The sequence below is a fragment of the Corvus moneduloides genome, chromosome 5, assembly GCF_009650955.1.
Source record: "Corvus moneduloides isolate bCorMon1 chromosome 5, bCorMon1.pri, whole genome shotgun sequence".
Classification (NCBI taxonomy): domain Eukaryota; kingdom Metazoa; phylum Chordata; class Aves; order Passeriformes; family Corvidae; genus Corvus; species Corvus moneduloides.
Window position 1 is genome coordinate 49,720,911 of NC_045480.1, and position 6,129 is coordinate 49,727,039.

Below are 6,129 nucleotides of genomic sequence, written 5' to 3' on the forward strand. Positions count from 1 at the left end.
AAGGTTGGGTCAATGTTTCAGTTTTTGGCAGTGTCGCCACTTCCAGCTCACTCAAATCTGTTCAATAGTTTTTTTCTGCAGATGAGCCCAAGCTGTGATGCTCAGATACACTTGTTGAACTCTGAAGATCAAGGTTGTTCTGGGTTGGAGCGGTACTTGATACTGGCACATGAGGAGTCAGATGGGTGCTGTTTTAGAGCTCCTCTTAACTCTGACATGCAGAGACTTAATGATCCAAAGATTTGGTTGATACCTATCTCTACTTTTGTACAATTGAGTTCATAAATACATGTACTGAGAGAGAAGAGTATCAGTAAATGACAAACGGCAAGCAGTAAAACAGTGTTAAATATTTTTTTCAAGTATGAAACAAACACAGTTGTCAAATTGTTTCTTTAAGGAAGCAGTTTTCAAATTGTTAAAAGGTAATTCTAAGCAGTAGCTAGTGAAGCTTTTATGAAAAGAAAAACCCAAAACCTTGGCAATGTCTTTTTGAATTAAGATTGATAACACGAATTAGATGCGAGTCTGTACTGATGAAAACTTTCCTGAATCTTAATCATTATGAATATTCTTTGCTAGCTGAAGTTACCATACTTTTTAATTATGTGTATTTAAAAACAATAACTTTTAAAAAGCAAAAAGGAATCCTAGGAGGGGTGCAATAATATTAATTTAAATGCTAATGCAAGTCAAAGTAACATCATGTTTCTCTAGCTTTCCCTGTAGATAAAATTCTGTACATTTGGTTGAAAAGCTTACATTTTTCTGCCTTGTGGATACATTGCCTCATGCGGTATCAGTAAATCTCTTTTATTTTGGACTTAAATAAAATTTTAAATATGACTTGCAGTTTTAGTTGGAATCCATTTCTTAGACTCAAGTATAATGTCTGCTGAGCATTGGAGAAGGCAGAGTGTTTATCAGAAACTTGAAATCCCTTCTTGTGGTACAAACTCTGAGCCTGTTTCTGCAAGCATGTGAACACAGTGTATACTCTCAGTGTGGTCAGCAAAAGAGGTGTATACAGTGTTTTCAATGTCTGTCTTACCAATACTTCCCCCCAATTAAACTGAATCATTTCTTGATGCATCTGTAATTCATAGGTGTTCTGTGCATTGCTCCTCATCAGGAATGTTGGGGAATGCATTTGGATTTTTAATGTTCAATGCTAGAATGACCAAACTAAAATAATATTCATATGGTAATATAAATTTTTTTAAAAAGTAAAAATGCATTACTGTATACAGTGGAAAGCTATTTATTGTACCTCTGGGCTTATTCCTCTAAAAATCACAGCATAAAAAAATCTTTGTCAAGCCTGAACTGATGTATATAACTGAAATAATGTAAAGTTATATTTTCATGTTTTTATACTTAACAACATGACGGGAATACATAATGTATGAGTATTTCAATTCAGATAATATTGATTGGATAATACACATCTCAGTTAAAAAAGCAGTAATAATAGTTTAATATCCATGTTAACAGTACATCAGTATATTGCTATATAAAGTATGTCTGTGTGCATTTAAGTGAAAAGTAGTCAAGAGTGATGAAAGCTGTCCAAGGGTTTTTTATTCATTTTATATGAAAACTGTTATGGAGCAACCAAAATGTTTATGAACTCAAACTTGTGTAAATTTCAAAATGTCCTTTTACTGTAGCTTTTTGTTTACAGTACGGTATCTTATTTTCTGCTTTGTTAAATGAGTAACGGTACAAAGCTGGACATACACTTTCTAAGACATTAACGTTCTCGTTTTTTCATGTATACTTATATGACAGAAAATGCTTCTGATTTTATTTTTCAATCTAACACATGGCTTTTCTGGAGTGTTGTATAAACTTCAATCATACATAAAAAATCTTCTTAAAAAAGGCAAAAGACCTTTAACGTCTGCTTAGTATTATTGAAATGTGGTTTCTTATTTATTATAAATGTATTTTTCTATGATTTTACATAGAGCAAACCTGTTTGTCCCCACAGACATGAAATTTCCTTGAAATTTCTTCTTTTCTTGAATGAAGTTTCAATGAAGAGTATAAATCTTCTCCCAGACCATCTTGTCACTCAAGGATAGTAGTTTTCGTTATGGTTAAATGAAGTAATGTAACTTTTTTTTCCAACAATATAATTGTATCTCTGGACCGTAACCTTCCTGATCACACTTAAAATGGCAGTGTGACAGGTTGATAAAGATAGGAGGTTAAGTATCTGTTCAGTAACGCTACCTAGAATTCTTGAGTTTAAACCAGTATTTTTTTTAATTGAACAGATTGTTGATGTGTCCAAAGCAGAGAAAGAACCTGAGAAATGGCAAGTCCTTCAGGTGTCACTAGAAGAAAATCAGTACAGCAGAGAGTTTACTGTAATAGCAAACAGAGTGTGAAGAGGTTCACAGTGTGAAAGGTTCAACATTTTCACGTAAACGTGTATTGCACCCGTTAACACAGTGTGTTTCTGCAGTGTCAGCCTCTTCTTTGGCTGATAGATGTAGACAATATCTTTACATGAAACCTTGCACAAATAATTGTATTTTGAAATACAAATAGATTATTTCAGCTACCATTTGGTGCAGTTATAAGAATACAGCCGTCACCAGCAAAATAGAATCAGCAGCAGCTGTTCTGCATGATGTTCCTAGATGCTACTCAGACCTGTTTTCATAGCATCAAAGGTTATTATTTATTAAATCTTTTCATTTAAGCTGTCAAGGGATCACAAAAATTTGCTGTGAGAGATCCATCAGGTCTAAATTATCTTAGGAATTTATATTATATCAACCACTTAGAATGAAATTAAGCAAGTGACTTAGTTGTGGACTTAATTTGGAACATTTTCCCTTACATCAATTTCTGTAGGTAGTAGAGAATACTATACACCTCTGTGAGACATAACAGAGAATCAAATAAAAGAATTTTTTTTTTTGTAAACAAGTGGCAAAAAATGGAACAAAGTAAGGTAAAATTTAAAAATTCTGAAAATTATAGCTCAAACTCCCCTGCAGCTTTAGTGTGTTATGAGGCCAGTCCCTAATCTTATTGTTAGGGCATGTTACATGACTGTGTTTTCTTTCTTTCTTTCCCTCTTGCCCCACTACATGCAGTTAGTTCTAATGCATAATTTTTAGCTTGGTAGGCTGATAGGAAATGTAATTACTGTAGATATAATTGATTTGGCAGTCATTAAAAATGTTTATTATAGGCCATGTCATAAGTCTCTGTATTACAGCAGCAGCGATGATAAAGATAGGAAAGGTTAACTAAGCTAAACCCTTTATCCAAGTGGCATCCACTGAACTTGTTCTTCTGTCAGTTTCCTTTATACATCTCTTACTGCTAATGAGAATTTAGCTACCTCTGTAAACAGCTCAGTGCTTTACTAACCTCAGTGATGAGAAAATCGTTTATACATAGAAGAAAAGCACTTAATTTCATGAAGTTGTCCAGTGAATGACTTTGTAGCATTTGCCCAGAGTTCTTCCTCCCTTTGCACTTGCAACTCCCACTCAACAAGAAAGAACCATTACTACATGCTGGGCACAGAGAAAAAGTTTACATGTAGATTGTCATAATTTTTAACAAATGCTAACTTTTCAAGGCTGACTCATCTGTGTTAAATAAAGCATTTAATCCTACTAGTCTTCCAACTGCAGAATGAGATTTAAAATACATATTTAAATTAAAATGGGTTTTATTTATTTGCTTTAAATATCCCAAACCTGATTTTGAAAATGTATCTTATTAGAAAGTAGGAAAGGGCTGCTAAACTGGTGCCTAGACCAGCCCCTTGAAATTGTATTCGACTAGTTCCTATCTGGAGGCGGGGGAAAGGCCACAAACAAAGGGGTTCCAATGCATCCCATGAGCCATGCAGGACCATGCTGCCTCCTTTGCATCTTTCCATGCACAGAAGGCAAGCAGATGGGAAAAGCTGAAATAGGACTTGGAGAGGTAGTTTTATGCCATTCTTCTGTCCCCCTTCAATCCTATAAGGTGAACGTCTCTTCAAAAGAGACATCAGAAAGGATTTATACCTGTTTTCTAAGGACAGAATATAAGAAATAGAAATTTTTTTCTTCTAAAAACTCATTGGTTGTGCAGTTTTGAAATGATAATGTCATGTTTCAGTTTATGATAAACAGATCGTAAACTGGGGAATAAAATCTCCTTCCAGAGCCTTTACTGTTAGTAATTATAGAATCATAGAAGGCTTTGGGTTGGAAGGACCTTAAAGATCACCTAGTTCCTACCCCCTGCTGTGGGCAGGGACACCTTCCCCTAGGCCAGGTTTCAAGCTTCTTAGAAGGAGACAGCCCAGAGTACTTCTGGCATGTTGATGCTTTACTGAAGCATCAAGAGCATCTTGTTAAAAATGTACTGGAGGTTATTACATAACAACTTTTAACCCAGTTTTCAAGTTATGTTGTTACTGCCTACCCTTCAGCACCATATTCTGTGAGTTTAGAGAAAAATGTAATTAGAGAGGTCAAGCTATAGTTCTTTCAATTAATAGTATGCTTTACAAATAACATCGTATTTTTCAGTAGTTGCTTTCCTTATGAGTTTCACTATGAAAGGCAAATACATTTTGGGTTACTTCACACTCGTAAACAGCAGAGTATCCACTGAAATTTTTTTTTCTGGTTTTGAGTGAGAAGACTTTTTTATACTGTCACAATGTCTAAAGATACAGTAATACAAACAACATGATTTTTATTTAGGTGTTTTCCTTTGTGGTTGTTACTGTTGTTTTTAATAATTTCACAAGATTGTTCGATGAATATTTTCATAAATTTGGAACTAAGTGGCTTGGCAGCTTTTCCAAGTTACCTGTAGGTGGAATTCTTAATTCAGCTTCAGCTACTTTGTGTGAATAAACAAGCAGAGATGCTAACATGAGAAAATGAAGGTTGTGGGTGTTCTAGTGTATATGTATGTATACATATCCCTACACAATGCAAGAGTAAAATTAGTGCTGATAAGGCCATAAGCGATGATAACCACAGCAATAATTCATACTAGGGCCAGTAGCAACAGGAAGGTTCATAAGCAAGTGCCTTACCACCTCTTGTTTGAATAAATATGGAATTTTTCATTTCCATAGAGAATATGAGTCCCCATGGGACTCAGTCGTAACTTCAAAAAGTGGGGTGACTCCTGTGATCATCTTTGTTCTCACTGGTGGGATCAAGTTCTACGGAACTCCTGTGAGACAAACAGGCTCTTCCACGCTACCTTTGGCCTACACAGAAAGGTCAAACAAAAGCTATTGCATGTGTCATTGCCTCCCTCTTCAGCAGCAAGGATGATGGGTTCATGTATATGCATGTATATGCTTAGCTTCTCAAATTGCAGTCTTTGCTATTTAAAAATCAAAATGGTTGATCTGAGAGGCTCAGGTTTAGTTAAGTCTAACATTACATGGACAAACAAAGCAGTACTCTTTGCAGTTATTACTTGATTTTCTAAACCAAAACCTCTATAAAACTTAATGCCTTGAAAACAAAATGCTGAGCATTGACAGGGCTGGATACTACACTACCTACTTTGAACATTGTGCAATAAAATATACTGCTATGGTGCTGTGGCAGAATTCTGTCCACATTTTATATTGTTTTGTTGGCTTTTTTTCTTTTTACTTGCATAGATGAATGAATAGTATAAGCTATAGGAAATAACTCTAATGGTGTAGGCTTGACAGACAAATTACAGGCAATTTCTATTGATTGGTTTTATCTGTGGCATTACCACGTTTTTAAAATCTGCGCCTTCTGAATATATTAAAAAATGTGATAAACTGTTTTTATAAAGCCATTATTCTCAGAGCAGGATTCTGCTTGACATGTTTTCTTTATCCTGATGGGTATACTTGCCTAAGGTACTTGTTTATTCTAGGAGACTTAAAAATGTATAATTTTTTTAAAATCATTATAGATCCACAATTATACTGGGACATGTTCATCAGTTCTGCTTAGTCCACCTCATAAGCTGCTTTCTATAGGAGATCTTTGTCCTTTTATGCTTGTAATTTACTTTTTGATCTTTTGTCATTGGAGAGATTTTAGCACATTGAGGAAAAAAGTAACATTGCATGCCCTGCTTGCTGATGTAAGATGCTGC

The 6,129-nt window shown here is 34.9% G+C and overlaps 1 protein-coding gene across 3 annotated transcripts in view; it reads left to right on the forward strand.

Moving 5' to 3' along the window:
• GRIA2 (glutamate ionotropic receptor AMPA type subunit 2) overlaps nt 1–4,917 on the forward strand; it is a 93,910-nt gene extending 88,993 nt beyond the window's left edge. For all 3 annotated transcript variants that reach the window (XM_032108211.1, XM_032108209.1, XM_032108208.1), the window contains one exon: nt 1–4,917. This exon is cut by the window's left edge and continues 978 nt beyond it. The gene's annotated coding sequence lies outside the window, so the exon portion shown is untranslated.
• The last annotated feature ends 1,212 nt before the right edge of the window (nt 4,918–6,129 follow it).